Genomic DNA, 17061 nt, shown 5'->3' with positions numbered 1-17061 from the left:
AGCTGCAATAGGAACTCCAAAAAGGTTTGTTTTTAAAGTAATGTTTCCATTCCGTAAATATGTTTATGTTGTTTTACCCCTTAATTTAGGGGTAGTTCTAGAATAGTTCTCCATGTGGTATTTACTCTTTTCTTTTCTTCTTCTGTGTGTGTATGCATTTATTTATTAAACATTTACTATGTGGCAGACATGCTGCTAATCACATTACATTCACCACCTCATTTAATATTTAAATTACCTGCTTGTTAATATCCTTAATTCAAGAATGTGTCTACCAGCCAGGAGATGTGTTTAATAAGCATGTTTTAAAATACACTCATAAGTGAAAAGGTTATCTTATCCATTGTAATAAAATATGTAAAATAAATTATATTTATTACTTAGTCAATGATTAAATTAAAAAATTAAATGTAGGTTATTAGACAAAAGAAAAATCACATATGCCACATCTATTTGTACTTTAAAATAGACACAGAAATTTGACTGAAAAAAATTGCGAATTTTTAGAATTTAAGATGATTTGACAAAGGAATACACAAAAATCAATGTCTATTTGATATTTTAAGAAAAGTTTGGTAAAAAGGAAAAAAGAAAAAATGAGCATTCTATTATCAAAAGAACAAAAAACCTAAAACAAAGGCTAAATTTAACAAGAAATATACATGATTTACAAATTTTAAAAGTCAGAAAAATTCAAGGCCATAAATGAAAATTTGACTAAATGTCTTAAGAGAAGGATACTCATCCTCCAAAAGCTGCTATGCATTTAGCACAATTCTAATCACATTGTGAATGCAATATTTTAATGACTAAATTATTCTAAAATTCATTTGCAAGATAAATGTATAAGAATATCTATTTTGAAAATATTCCACATCAATAAAAACAGTTATGCCTCATGTACATGTACCATAGTTTATTTAACACTCAGTTAATTTATTAATATTTCAATTGTATCCTAATTTTGCTATTTCAAGCTAATTTACATTATAATACACCTTGGAAAACTTTTATGGGTATATTCACATAAAGTAATTGCAATAGAAATTGCTGTGTCAAAATTGTTTGCATTTTGCAGGTTAGTAGATGGAAACAAATTGCTCTCCAGAAAGTATACCAAGTTTCACTCCCAACTAATTGTTTTTGACTATGCCCACTGCCCCACATTCCACTGTAATATGAATATATTAATTTAAACTAGAGTACACTAAGTGAGAGCTGGTACTGTGCTGGAGACCAAATATCTCCTATGTCGTTATTCTGTACACCTGTGGGGTCTGACTGCTATAATAAAACATAATATCACAATGAGCCTCTTATTTTTTTCTTTTCTATGCAATCACTACCATTCTGGTATCTCCTCTTATTCATTTAGATGATGAGGGAAGTATAAGAAGTAAGGCTTACAAGTTTTACAGAGCTTTGGTTAAAGCTTAGATCATGGCAAAGTTCGTTCAATCTACAGTTGCTTAAAAATACTCTAGCTTTATCTGAGTGGGTTGCCTACATAAATTTCACTTGAATTCCTTTTTTCATCCCTTCTGCTTTCCTAGAATTGCTTCTATCAAGAATATTGGAAAATACCTAGAAGCCTGAAGCTTTCCCAAGGCTGCTTTATACTTGAATGCAAGGCAATGATTGATATGAGACACTATATTCTCACAAGCTCTGCAAAATAAAGATTAGTTTCTCCACCAAAATAAGTTTAACTTTCACCAGGGGAGTGCTCAGGCAAGTTACAATAACTTCACGTTCTCCCTCAGATTTTATCATGAGTAATTGAGTTATGCAGCTATTGGAATGTTGGTGCACTGACCCACCCATGCCCAAGTTCATTTTATATCACCTAAAACTGTCATAAAGAGCAAGACACAACACAGAACATATTTTTTAAACTGAATAATACAACTATAAGATGGACCGTTCATATGTAGAAATAAAAAAATGAAGTCTCAGTGTTTTGGGACGAAATGACATGAAATTTGGTTTCAGAAATAACTTTGATTTTTCTGCATATTTCCATTAATTACGTTAAAAATCTGTATAATGAGTCAAGTTAGGTATTGGTATCCTTCAGTCTAGCAGTTTTTCTAAGCATAAAATTATATTGATCCTGTGTCTGGCTTATTGTACTTGAAGATAGAGTGCAATCCATTATTAAAGAAAGCAAAGCCATTAGACTCCTCATGCATTCAATTAGGCTATTACTTTATCTGTCTTAATTGATATTGCTAATAGTATCATATATAATTGCTCCATATAGGCAGAAAAAAGGGTTGTTAATAAGTCTTAGCTAGTTCATGGAATGACATTTAAGCACTATCAGTTGAACTGTACATATGTCCAAGATCAATATGGGACCTGCTTCCTCAGTCTTATAGTGGGTGGTGGAAAACAGTAATTTAAACTGGGCGTTGATAATTTAAAGTGTATTGTGCTATATTTCATTTTGATTTCAGAGAAATAAGTTTCTTTTTGCTGTTTTTCTTATTCAGGTTGTGATTATATGGGGATATGAACTTGAGGTTTGGGTTGATGACCAAATGGTTCTGAAATTGGAATCATTGTTATTCACAAACCTTTATGCTGGAATATGTCACAAGAAACATATGCTAAAAGAAAATCTTCACTTAACAAATTAAAACAAATCAAAACAAACAAAAAAAATAGTGTCCTTCAACTACTTGATCTTACAAAATTACACGGCCATATATAAACTTTGAAAGATTCAAAGACCAGAGGCTATGTTAATACATACGACTTTTTAAAATGTTGAGCTTTGCTTATTGCAAGTCGCCTTGTGAGTGTAAATTAAGTGACTCCTGCTTTAACCCTTTATATGAATGAGACGCTATTTAACTCAGACTTAAAGAATAAAATAGCATATTTCAGAAAAAATAACTTATGCAGTGCCTAAGGATTTTAGTACCAAGCAATGCAGAGTGCTTTTTGAATTGATTAGCCCAATACCCAGAGTGGAATATGTTCTGGATCTGGAAAGGAGAGCTCTGTAGTTGTCTGCAAAAGAAGGCTGTGCTACAGGGGAGCAAACAAAGGATGCTTTATTTGAGAAGCATACTCTCCCACTCCCTAGAATTGCTTGCTAAGATGTTCATTAAATTCTGTTTCATTAAGTCAGAGCACGGCTATAGCCGAAAAGAAATTGAGCTATAAAGAAATGTAGATCCTAGAAAGATTATTTGACTTGTCCAAGGCCTTATCCAGCAGTTATTCGCTGATGTATAATTAGATTCAGAATTCCTTAGAACATCTTTTAATTTTTTGGTGGGGTGCTTAGATCACTGAACCATGAACTTAATTTAGAAAAATTTGCATAATATTGTGCTTTTTCAATCAATTTATGCAACATATCGGACATGTTTTCAATCTGAAGTAAGTGTATTTACAGTTACTTTGCAAAAGCACTTTAAGAAATATTTTACTTCTGACACCAAGATGCCCTCACCTCAGAACTTTATAAAATTTTTCAAGTATTCCTACTAGTTCTTCCCAACAGAAACCGTGAAGAGCCTAGAGCATTTTTACTGACTTTCACTTTCCAAGCAGTATTTTGCTACTAGACTGGAAAATGAGTGAAGAACAAATTGGAAAAAAAAAAAAAAGTGCATCTCTCTATTTTCCAGCTCAGTAAGATCTCTCAATGTTACATAAATTCTAAATGGTACAGCATGTAATATGTCAAGAGTGCTTTGGGTTTGAACACTAGATAAGTCTGTTTCTTCTTACAGAGAAAATGATTTGAGGACCTAGAGGACATTTCAGACTGTATTGCAAAACCACAAGTATGTAATTATCTCAAGCTATTCTTTGTTTTGCTCAGAACAGTTTGGTAATTGAATAATACATATTCATTACAAGAAAAAAATCAGTTTCTCCTTATGAGTGATCACCTCTATGAGTATTCACATCTTTTTCAGTTTCTTTGAACAGTTTTCATGGAATTTAGTCATTTATCCTTTGGAAGGTGATGGAATATCTATGCCATATACAAGGTATAGGAGGGACTGAAGTTTTAATTTTTTTTTTATTGTAAGAGTTGTAAACTGTCATAGACAATTGTGAACCTCCAAAAAACTTGAATGTGTACACTGGTATCAACTCTCCAAGTGTTTGTCAGAAATATACTTACAGATAACTTAGGCTATTCCAAGCCGGGAGAGTTTGGGAATGTGATATGCACACCACAGACTGAAATATTCCAGGAAAACAGCAATTCATAAGGATTGATAAACAAAGAGAAAGAAAGTCATAATATCTTAACATATTTCTTTTGAATCATCTGTATTCTTTTATGTGTTTGCTCAGTCCTCTAATAAAAACCCTGTCTCTGATATTTTAGTAGGAATGATCCCAAAATTTTAGCTGAAATATTTTCACATCATTTTATGCAGATGCAAAATTTTCAATTCAGTTTAAACATATGTAATACAAACTCCAAAGAGAAATGGCACACAGACACTAAATGTAAAAAAAAAACTTTAAGATGACTACAAATAACTTACTTGCATTCTTAATCTGTAGATTCATTGGTAAAAGAATATTTGTAAAATCTAAGTGACCCTGTGTTGGGTGATGACTTTTAGACAAATCAAAAACACAAACCATGAAAGAAAAAAGTTGAAAACTTGGACTTATGTTAAAAAAAAAAAAAAAAACTTCTGTGCAAAGGACACTATTACAAATAAGTCAAGACAAAATCTGAGAAAAAAATACTTGCAAAGCTTACATCTGATAAAGGACAGGTATTTAAACTATTCAGAAAACTTTTAAAACTCATCAAAAAACAAACCACCCAATTAAGAAACAGACAAAAGTTCTGAACCAAAAAAAGATATCAGGATGGCAAATAAGCATCTGAAAAATGATCAATGTCTTATGTCATTAGGAAGTTGCAAATTAAAACAATGAGATATACAACTATTAGAGGAGCCAAAATCCAAAATACTGATAATACCAACTGCTGGTGAGAATGTGGAATAATAGGAACTCTCACTCACTGATGGAAAACAGTGTGCAGTTTCTTACAAAACCAAACAAACTCTTTTCATATGATCTAGTGATTGCACTCTTTGGTTTTTACCCAAGTGAACTAAAAACTCACGTCTACAAAAAAATCTTGCACATAGATGTTTATAGCAGCTCTCTGTATGGTTGCCAAAATTTGAGTGCACTAAGGTGTCCTTCAGTAGATGCATAAATATAAGATCTGAAGTACATCCTGAGAATGAATGTTTTCAGTGTTAAAAGGAAATGACTATTAAGCCATGAAAAGACATGAAAGAACCTTAAATGTATATGACTAAGTGATAGAAGCCAATCTGAAAAGAACCTTAATATAGTATGTTTCCAATTATATGACATTTTGGAAAAGGCAAAACTATGGAGACAGTAAGGGCCAGGGTAGGAGTTCCAGGGGAGTAAAAGAGGGATGTGTGGGTAATGAAATTAGTCTCCATGACACTGTAATGATGGAGACATGTCATGTTACATTTTTCAAAATTCAACACAATGAACCCTAATATGAACTTTGGATTTTAGTCAATAATGTATATAACAACTCATCAATTATAAGAAATATATCATTCTAATGAAAAAAATTAATAGGAGTATCTGCTCAAATTTCTTTAAACTTAAAATATCCCCCCAAAATGAAGTATTTATTTAAAAGTGTATTTGAATTTTAGTTGCTCTTTTAGCTGTGTGATCTTGGATGTTATAATTAACATCTCTAAACCTCAAATTGTTTGGTTCATAACCTTCAAGTTGAGAATAATAATATTTACACATTTAGATTTTGTGAAAATTAAATGCAAATGCAGTTAAAATATGTGACTCTGTGTCTAGCTCATACCAAGTGCCCAAGAAGTGGTAGCCAGGTCTATTATTATGATAATGCACTTAGCTAATTGATTTGTTTTTAATGCCACAAGAAGAAGTGCTCTCTTAAGAATTAATCATGCTTCAACTGCACATAAATTTTCGAAATTAGGAAGCACTTTCCTTAAAAAATGCCCACCTAACCCTGCTCTTTTTCTGTTGCACACACAGGATTCTCTAAACTTAAAGAGAAATATTATTGTTAGGGGGAAATAATAGAACAAATCCTGCTGGTAATATCTAGGCAAAGGAAAGTGAATCCACTCTTGGCTACTTATATGATGACAAATTCATTTCAACTGCTTTTTCTATCTTGTTCTCTTTCTTATTTCCCCTGATCTAAGATTGTGGGACCCCTATTTTGTAGGAGTTTGAGTCACATTCTGAAGCAGGAAACTATTTGGCCCTTCCTTGCTTAGACTTCAAGGTACTTGAACACCAAATATGAAATTTCAAATTAAAGGAAATCCAAAATTTAATACAACCATACAGTAACATCATGTTAGCCAAATATTATTTCATTTCTTTTCAATGTCATTATCTCAAAAATTTATTTCTATGCTATGAACAGCATTTTATGATAAGTATTACAAAACTTCAAAGAGAGAACATCTATTGCAATTTGATTTCAGTCTACCACTGATATCTGTGTAACTCTTGATGCCTTAATAAATTATAGTAAACACATATACAGATCTGAGGTGCCATGACAGCTTCATAAAAATTGCAAGTGTGATGAAGTAAAACATGTATATTCATAGTAAATTTAACTGTACTCTTTTCTTCCTCATGTTAAAATGAAAAAAAAGAAAAATGGGTGTGTGTATATATACTTATAAATCAATATATTAATATATCCAAATGTATTCATATATTTTTATGATGAGGAATTTGTGGAATATATAGTCAGTAGGCCTAGTAAAGATTCTGAACATAATGAAGAAATAAAGAAACACTTATTCCTAGCATGTTAGAGTGAAATTATTTTTTCTATGGTGAAATTAAGTTGAGAAATTATATCTGATAATATATTATTTGACATCTGGCTGAATCCTGAAAGAATCAGAGGACATATTGTTCCTAAAGTAACATTACTTATGTCCCCCCTCTATTGTGGACAGAATGTTTGTATGTCCCCTAAATTCATACGTTACAGTGCTCATCCACCCCCAATGTGATGATATTTAGAGATAGGTCCTTTGCAAGGTAATTATGGTTAGATGAGGTCATGAGGGTGGGACCTTCATGATAAGATTAGCAACTTTATAGTAAGAGCCATCAGAGAGCTCCTCAGCAGGTGCTCAAAAAAGAGCCTCCAAAACAAAACAAAACAAAACAAAACAGAGCCTCCTAAGATGGTTGATATTCTGGTTTTTACACTTGACTGGAGGGTTCAAAAAGGTTCACTCACTGTTATTTAAGCACCCAGTCTTTAGTATTTTGTAACGGCAGCCTTAACAAACTAATACACCCTCCCAATACCCAATTCATTTTAAAATTACTTATTTTCTATAACACCATAGATCATTATACATTCATTCATCCTTTTAAAAGTGTCTCTTTTTTAAACCTAGAAAGTACTTTTCTAAGGATTTGTTTCTTTACTTTTATATACCAAGCAATTAGAACACCATCTGGCTGCTGTAGGTATTCAATAAATTCTTGTGAAGTATATCAATGAAAAATCAAGAAACTTAAACTGCACTCTGTGGAATTAAATTTTTGGTTTAACTTTCAGTATTTTATGGTTATTTTGTCTTCTTTGCCATATACATATATTCTAAGAATGCATTCAACAATGAGAAATCTTAGGATTCCTTAAGAAACATGTCTATGCCTTCTTGCTTTATTATAATGATTAAAGGAAAGGGTGAGGGAGCGAGCAAGTGACTAGAGAGAGAGGGAGAAAGAGAAAACTAAAGAGTACTGTACTATTACAGATTGAAAAATGTATTCTAATAATATTAGAGTGAACCTTTTTGAACCCTCCAGTAAAGTGTGAAAAGCAGAACATCAACCATCTTTAGAGGCTTATCAAGTGCTCATCCCCAATCCTGGGTCCTGTCTCCCTGCTCATCCTCCATATTGCTAAGCTCACTTCGTATTTCTAATTGTCCTTCTGACCTCTCTTCTATTTACTTCTTCACTTCTATCCTCCAAATGACAATTCTTTTTCTGCTTGCTTATTTTAATTCTATCTTTAAGAGATCAGATTTAGCTTTCTTACATTTTTTATATAATTCTAAAATCCAAAATCTTTGAAGATCTAAATCTACAGTTTTTGCTGAAACCCATTTATAAGGCATATTTTGAAATAGCTGACAATTTCTTACACTGGTACCAAAGATTAGATTGTTCCCAACTTGTGGCAATGCTAAGAGACTAAATTTCCCCCCAAAGCTGTTTAGGTTTGCTTTTGACCAGGAGTGAATGGCTACCTGGGTACCAATGGGAAGCATTTTAGCATGCTAATGGGTTCTAGTTAGTGGAGACAACTGAGAACTGGCTTCTACACATTGCCTCCAGGCCCAAGACTTAGTGTTACATCTTATAAAACTGTGACTCTAAATTTACATTTGCTTATTGCTCAATTCAGGTCTTAGCTTTCTAGTTATTTTTTTTTTTTGCAAACTTAGCAATGCTTTAAACAATAGAAATCAATAGAAATTGCATGTTTCCCGTTTCTTTTTTATCCTGATAAATTTAACTCTCATTTTTTCTGTTTTGCGGTACCTTAACTTTTTTTCCTTTATTTCCCCCATTAGGCTAAGATCCTTGAAAAAGGATATCTAGGCAAGAACGAAGAACACGTGAACACTCACACATACATCTTGCAAAATTCCCATTTCTTTCTCACAGGAGTTTTTTGAGGTCCTATTCAGGGGAACCTCTGGATACATTTTTGGGATCATCAAAAGACTTTCTCTTACCATCTCCCATGAATGTTTTCCCTCAAAGAACACTCCCTTAAGACCATGAATTGTTCTCTGTGGATCTTTCTCAATTTTCCTTCTTTCAGTAATAATGATCTGTGACAATATTAGAGGCCTCCTCTTGTGTCCCTGGAGCTGGAAAGGTTAAATATATTGTTCCCTTTCTCTTGTCTAACCTTTCCCTTAGCCTCCTCAGAGTCCAAGACTCTGTGATAAAGAAAATAAACAAATTCTCATACAGAAAGGACAGTTTAATACTAGTTATCTTGGAAAGATCATTTGCATCTGCACATGAATTAATTCCTTTAAAATTTCACCCTGCCGAAGTCTCTTGTGGGCATCTCCTCCTTCCATTCCTGACCTTACTCTTATGCTCCACCAATATTGTTTCCCTTTTCAGGTCTTAGACCACCTGTATTACTGCTTTCTTTTGGGAAAATTGGACTTCTCCACAGGAAGATACCTTATTCTTTAAGCACTTTCGCCTCTTTTTTCCCCTAACAAAGTTTCTTTCTTTTTTCTTTTTTTAATGTGGTCTCCATTAAAAACTAATTATTGTCACTTTGTTTCACTTATAGTTAGAAGTCAGCTGTTAGGATGATGAGACATGTAAGATAGAGATGGGGGTTGCTCTGCCTCGCTTCTATGGTCTATATTAATAAGTCTCTTCCTTTGACTTTCCCAATACTTCCACCACTGAGTACAAGGGCCCTCCGCAGTTGTTTATAAGTTAACTTATTAAAACCACTTCCATTTCTCCTGCAACGAAAAAGCTAATGAGTTTAAAAAAAAAATTCTTGGTTGGTAAAATTCTGTACTTACACAAGGAAATATGGATTTAACTGAGAAGTTACATTCCTTCCAGTTCTTTCTGGGAGTTGACAGAGACACAAAAGAGCTTTACAAGTTGTAGTGGCAACATTTTTTGTTAAAAGGAACGACCATCTCTATTAATTTCTTCTGATACCTTCTTTGGAAGAAAAGTGGAAGAGGTTGTTAATTTCTTAAGTGATCTTTATTACTAGCTAATACTATTTCCTCCCTAAGGCTACTGGGTCACAAATTATCTTTTGTTTTCCAGTTCCTTTCCTCTCAGCTGTTGCTTTGTCCTTCTTCCTCATAACACAAAGCTTTGCTCTCCAAATCTGAGGATACTCTCCTTCTCTGGTCACTATTCTAATCAAGTAACCAAACCCAATTGGCATAAACAAAAATCTTCTCATAGTTATTTGTGGCCCTAAAGCAGCCCTCAAGGACAGTTATGAATTAACCAATTAACCTGAATTATCCCACAATGGATCATAAGATATTTCTCTCTAAGCATTCAAAAGCAATCACAGATATTTTTTAACATAAAACATCCACATTGGCTTTAAAATGAGAAATACCCTTTAATTAAAAAAAAAAAAACAACAAACATTTACTTCTATTTTTAAAACTTTTAAGAGCAGACCACTTTGTTTTTTGTTTGTTTTTTTGTTTTTTTGTTTTTTTTGCTTTTGCTTTTTAGTGCCACACCAATGGCATATGGAAGTACCCAGGTTAGGGGTCAAATTGGAGCTGTAGATGCCAGCCTATGCCACGGCCACAGCAATTCCATCTGAGCCACTTCTGCCACCTACACCACAGCTCACTGCAATGCTGTATCCTTAACCCACTGAGCGAAGCCAAGGATCGAACCTGCATCCTCATGGATCCTAGTTAGATTTGTTAACCTCTGAGTCACAAAGGGAACTCCCTAGAACAGACCACTTTGAATTAATGTCCACTCTTTTCAAGGTTGACATTTGTATTCGGCATGTACTTCCTAAATCATTCCTCTTTTACAGACTCTCAGAAGTGGTATATGCATGGATCTCATATTTAATATAATATTTAATATTCTAGGCACAGAAATATATATAGGAAAATGACTATATATATATGAAACAATAACTTGACTTTTTCTTTTTTCATTCACTATTTTCCATATTTTAGAGTTTATGGATTGTGTGCTTTTTCTTATTCAGTCTAATCACAGATCATTAGATCTCCTTTATATTTTTTTCTACAGGATGACATTTTAAAAGGTCATAAGGGAATGATCCTGACGTGGTAGGTTTGTAAAGCTGGAGAACAGGCATATAGTTACACATTTAGGTAAGGGTAATATGAAGACTATTTAGATAATATTTAGCACATTTCAAAGTATAAAACTTTTTTGTATATAATTTTAATTATAGTTTCTATGGCTAACTGAGTTATGCTTATATTTATATTTGATACATCCTATATTCTGCAAGATTATTTTACAGCAGTGGTCCTCAATGTGGAGTCCCCAGATAGCAGCATTAGTATCAACAGGGAACTTTTCATAAATGCAATATCAGTGTCACCCTCAGATCTCGGGATGGAATGGGCAACCCAGCAATAGGTTGCAAAAGGCTTCCAGGTTATTCTGATGCAAAAAAAAAATTTTTGAGAATCACTGATTTGGTGTTATCCTAGTTCTAACTTATCAAGTCTTTTCTTCAATGAAGAAAATCATTAATCTTTTTTTGGTTGCTTTTTCTATCCTCTGAAATCTTGTGTAATAGAAGATAATCTCTTTTGAGAGATGTAGTTTTGAAAATCTGTTCCATAAAAACCATCCCAAAGCAATTAGAAGCCTTAGGTAGTTATAAATATACCTGAAAACATGTTTACTTTATTCTAAGAAGTTCACTTTTAGTTTATAATATTTCAATTTAAGCTTTTATACCTATCAAAAATCTTACTTATCCAATATAATCTAAAATATACCATAATTCAAATAGCATTGTGTTTTCTTATCCCTGGGCTCTTATTGTTAAAGTCTACACACATAGCTGTCTATTTGGAAAAAACTTTGTAGCTATAAGGTAACTTACAGTTTCAAGTTAAGGAAAAGAGAAAATGCATCAAGATGATCTGAATAAAAATGTCTACTTTCCCTGCCTACTAAAATACATTAATATTTTAATATGTGTATGTGTGTATTCATAAACATATTAAAAAGACAAGAATGGATGATTTCAAGGGCACTGCATATTCCAATAAATAAGAGACAGAGGATGGAAACTGGTGTAGCTAAAATCTCAGTGCAAAGGAACAAAGATAGGAAATTTTCTTCCAAAGGATACTCTGGAAATTTCTAATCCAGAAGTCATCAATTCAACAAGGTAGGAAGAAGCTCAGCAATTTAAACAGCATGTTGGTCAAACCATTCTTCTTCCTCTATGAATACTGAGCAGAGCAGCAATAACATCTGTCCTCAGTATAAAAAACAAGCCTGGCTTCCAAACAAGGTCATCTGACTTACTGGGAAGTATTTTAATATAACTTTGGGGGCTCAAGGAAATAAAAGCACAATTTGATGTAATTTTCATCTCCTATTCATAAACGAAGAACAAAAGTAAGTAGAAGAATGATATTCTGTTCTCCATAGATGTTGTACTGACAAACAAGATATTAGGAGTGATGCTGAAGTAGCTTATAATCACCCTGAGAGATAGGGAAGCAAACTTATTCAATCACATGTCTTATCTCTACCCCAAAATGACTAGAAGCAGGCCACTGACATCAGTGCTGGATATTAAACTATTCTATCTCAAAGTGAAAGCCAATTTACTAAGATCTGATTTAGCAAGTTGGGGATGAGGGTTTAGAAATGACAAAGCTCCCTTGTCATCTAGCCCCCTTATGGGATTTTCCAATATGGGGTTCTGAAAAGATAGTGTAATACAAGGCATCACACAATTGCAATTTTCTTTGAGTTTCTTATTCAAGTCCTTGTCATTCAATTTTTTTTTCTTTCATTCTGGCACCTGCATAATGTCAAGTCATAGATATCAAAGTGCTGACATAAGGCAGCACTTTCTTCTCAGGGATCTGGATCCCAAGAACTTGGAGATCTTTCTCCAGCTCCCCAACTAGGAGAATGTAGCAAGTACATCCAAAAGAACTACACAACTAAAAAAGATGAATAGCTGCTACATGGAAAAATCTCAAAGACATTTCCTATAGTGAATACAAACAGATATAGGGAGTTCCTGTCGTGGCTCAGTGGTTAATGAATCCAACTAGGAACCATGAGGTTGAGGGTTCGATCCCTGGCCTTGCTTAGTGGGTTAAGGATCTGGCATTGCCATGAGCTGTGGTGTAGGTCGCAGACGCAGCTCGGATCCTATGTTTTCTATGGCTCTGGTGTAGGCCGGTGCTACAGCTCCAATTTGATCCCTAGCCTGGAAACCTCCGTATACTGCAGAAGTGGCCCAAGAAAATGGCAAAAAGACAAAAACAACAACAACAACAACAACAAAACAGATATATATTATTCAATTATTCAATGTGTATTAAGTTCAGGACTATTCTTGACAAAAATAATTTATGCAAACAAGCCAGAATAGTGTTTTCTTCTACAATGTATGTAAGGCAAAGAGCATGTGGGAAGCTTCTGGTGCTCTGAAAATATATTCTATATGTTTATCTGAAGTGTAGCTGTTTAAGTACCTTCATATGCAAAATTCATTATGCTCTATGTTTATAATTCTAAGACTTCATACACTATTATATACATATACACTATTATATATATATTTATGTCACATAAGCAAGACAAAGCAATAATACAAATAACAATAATGATGGTGATGATAACTAGTGTGATGTATGTTTTCAAACTGGATTACTAATGCAAGTGTTGGAAAAGCCAGTACTGTGAAAAAGTGGATCCAACCTCAAAATCCCAACAATGAGAAATGCAGAATAATATTTAAAAGTAAAATAAATCGGAGGAATAGATAAAATTGGAAAAAATATATAAAGTAACTACTAAATTTTAAGAAAGAATTATTGTAACAGACTCAGACATACTCAAATTGTTATTATTTCTATATTTTTATTTGGCCCTCACTCATGAATGCTACTTTATAGCAGGTATAGAATTATTTGTTCAAAGCCAGATCAATTTAACATAAGACCAATACTAACAGGCATAAAAGAAATTGATAGGAATACAATAATAGTAGGACATTAGAACACCCCACTCACATCAAAGGACCAATCTTCTAGACAGAAAATCAATAAGGCAACAGAGATCCTAAATGACACAACAGAACAGTTAGACTTAATTGATATTTTCAGGGCATTACATTAAAAAAAAAGAATATACATTCTTTTCAATTGCACATGGAACATTCTCTAGGATTGACCATATACTGAGGCACAAAACTAACCCTCAACAAATTTAAGGTCAGAGGAATTATTTCAAGAATTTTCTCCAACCAAAATGACATGAAACTAGAAATCAACCACAGGAAAAGAAATGGAAAAAAAAATGATTACATGGTGACTAAACAACATGTGACTTAAAAAAAAAATGGAAATGGGGAAATCAAAATGGAAATTAAAAAAATACCTTGAGACTAATGACACTGAAAATACAACCATTAAAAAAATATGAGATGCTGCAAAAGGAGTTCTTAGAGAGAGGTTCATAGGATAAAAACCTTCCTTATAAAACAAGAAAAATCTCAAATCAACAACCTAAACTACCACCTAAAAGAATTAGAAAAAGAAGAACAAACAATACCTAAAGTCACCAGAAGGAAGGAAATCATAAAGATCAGAGAAGAAATCAATAAAATAGAGATTCAAAAATAATAGAAAAAAAATAAAAAGCTGGTTTTTTAAATTGTAAACAAAATTGATAAACCTTCGTCAGACTCACCAAGAAGAGAGAGAGAACCCAATAAAGAAAATAAGAAATGAAAAGGAGAAATCTCAGCAATACTTCAGGAAAAAAATAAATAAAAGAATACTATGAACAATTGTATGCCAACCAATTTGACAACCTAGAGGAAATGGACAACTTTCCAGAAAATATAGCTTATCAAAGTTGAAACAAGGAGAAATAGTTAATTTGAACAGACCAATCACTGAACATGAATTTGAATATGTAATAAAATAATAATAATAAACCTCCCTACAAACAAAAGTCCAGGACCAGATAGCTTTCCAGGTGAATTTTACCAAACATACAGAAAAGAATTTATACCAATCCTTTTTAAACTATTCCAAAAGACTGAAGAAGGAATACTCCCAAAGACATTCTATGAAATCACTATCTCCTTAATACCAAAACTGACAAAGATACTGCCAAAAAAATTATAAGCTAATACATTTTATGAATATAGATACAAAAATTCTCAACAAAATTTTAGCCAACCAAATCCAACAACATAATAACAAAAATCACACACCACTACCAAGTGGGATTCATCCCAAGTTCACAAGGATGTTTCAACATATGCAAATCAATCAATATCATACACCTCACTAACAAAAGAAAAGTCAAAAACCACATGATCATCTCAATAGATGCAGAGAAAGCATTTGACAAAATCCAACATCCAGTCATGATAAAAACTCTTACCAAAGTGGAGATGATAGAGGGAACATATCTCAACATAACATCCATTTATAACAAACTCACAGCCAATATAATACTCAACTGAGAAAAGCTGAAAGCCTTCCTGCTAAAATCTAGAACAAGACAAGGATGACCATTCTTATCCCCTTTATTCAACATAGTACTGGATGTCCTAGCTACAGCAATCAGACAAAAAAAAAAAAGAAAAGAAATTAAATGAAATGAAAGGTATCCAAATTGGAAGAGAAGTGGTAAAACTCTCATTAGATGCAGATGACATGACAATATATATAAACATAGAGACAGACTTATAGTTGCCAAGGAGGAGTGGGGATGGAGAGGGATAGACTGGGAGTGCAGGGTTAGTAGATGCAAACTGCATTTAGAATTTAGCATAGGGAATTTTATCCAATCTCCCAGGGTTAGTAGATGCAAACTGCATTTAGAATTTAGCATAGGGAATTATATCCAATCTCCCAGGATAGAACCTGATGGAAAATAATATAAAAAACAATGTATGTATGTATGTGTGTGTGTGTGTGTATAAAATATAAAAAAGAATATATATGTATGTATGTATATATATATATATATATATATATACACACATGCATACCTATATATATGTCTGAGTTAATTTCCAATTCATTAAATATTGACACAACATTGTAAATCAATTATGCTTTAATTAAAAAAGTCAGATGAATTTAAAATATTTAATGGAGTATGATTTTGAAACAAACAAAAAACTAAAATCAAAATAGGTGTTATATAAGAAACGGTGGTGAGAAAATACCATGGAAAATATCAAAATATGTAGTTAAGATTACCTGTTGCACCACTGTAAAAAATATTAAAAATAATAATATAATGCTGTTTCTGACAAAAAAGTAGGTGGTAAAATGGTAGAAAATGAAGTAAAAGGATCCTATAGTTTATGGTTATTAATTCAAAATACTAAAAGAAAATATAAGCTTAAATATTCAAAGAATCAGAATACTTACATATAAATTTTAAGACACAGAGAGGAGGACTGAGAAAAAAAATCTTAAAAAATTAAATGAATAAGTATGAGGGGTGTGGAAGAAAAGCATGTAAAAATATAAAAATAAAAAATAATTTCAAAAATCATAATATATGTAAATTGGTTATATTTTCATATTATATTCTGAGACTATAAGAAGAGTTAAAAATAAAATAAAAATAACTAAACAGACAAAATCCAGTTCTATGCTAAATATAAGGAATATAAGACAAACAAAATGAACCAGAAAGTTTAAAAACACAGAACCAGGAAAATATATTCCAAGCAAATGTAAAGAAATAGAGAGTAGGTGTATAAACATTAAATATCAAACAAAGTAGATGTCAAGGTAAAATCTTAAAAGAACAGACAAATATTTCACGTTGTGAAAGGTCATAATCTACTCAGCAAATTTATCATTAGATTTTATCAATCTATGAAATTAGCCTTGAAACAAACCATAGTCATGGAAAACGGAATGTAAAATTAACGAAAACCCAATATTGGTAGAAAAGTTTAAATCTTCTCTCAAAAAAAGACAGCTCATGGCAAATATATTTGAAAATTCAGAAGTATGTCAGTAACAAAATTTATAATCTGTTCATATATTATGGACATATGTTTTTGATATACATTACATATGTGCATTTAAATGAAACATTTTAAAACAAATATAACATTGAAAATACAAAAATTTATGATAAATGAGGTCATTCGTACCAATCTATATTCTGGTATTTAGGGTGATGCTGAGTTCCTAGAATAAGCCAGGCCGT

The sequence above is a fragment of the Phacochoerus africanus genome, chromosome 10, assembly GCF_016906955.1.
Source record: "Phacochoerus africanus isolate WHEZ1 chromosome 10, ROS_Pafr_v1, whole genome shotgun sequence".
Lineage (NCBI taxonomy): Eukaryota > Metazoa > Chordata > Mammalia > Artiodactyla > Suidae > Phacochoerus > Phacochoerus africanus.
This window is presented reverse-complemented; position numbering follows the sequence as displayed.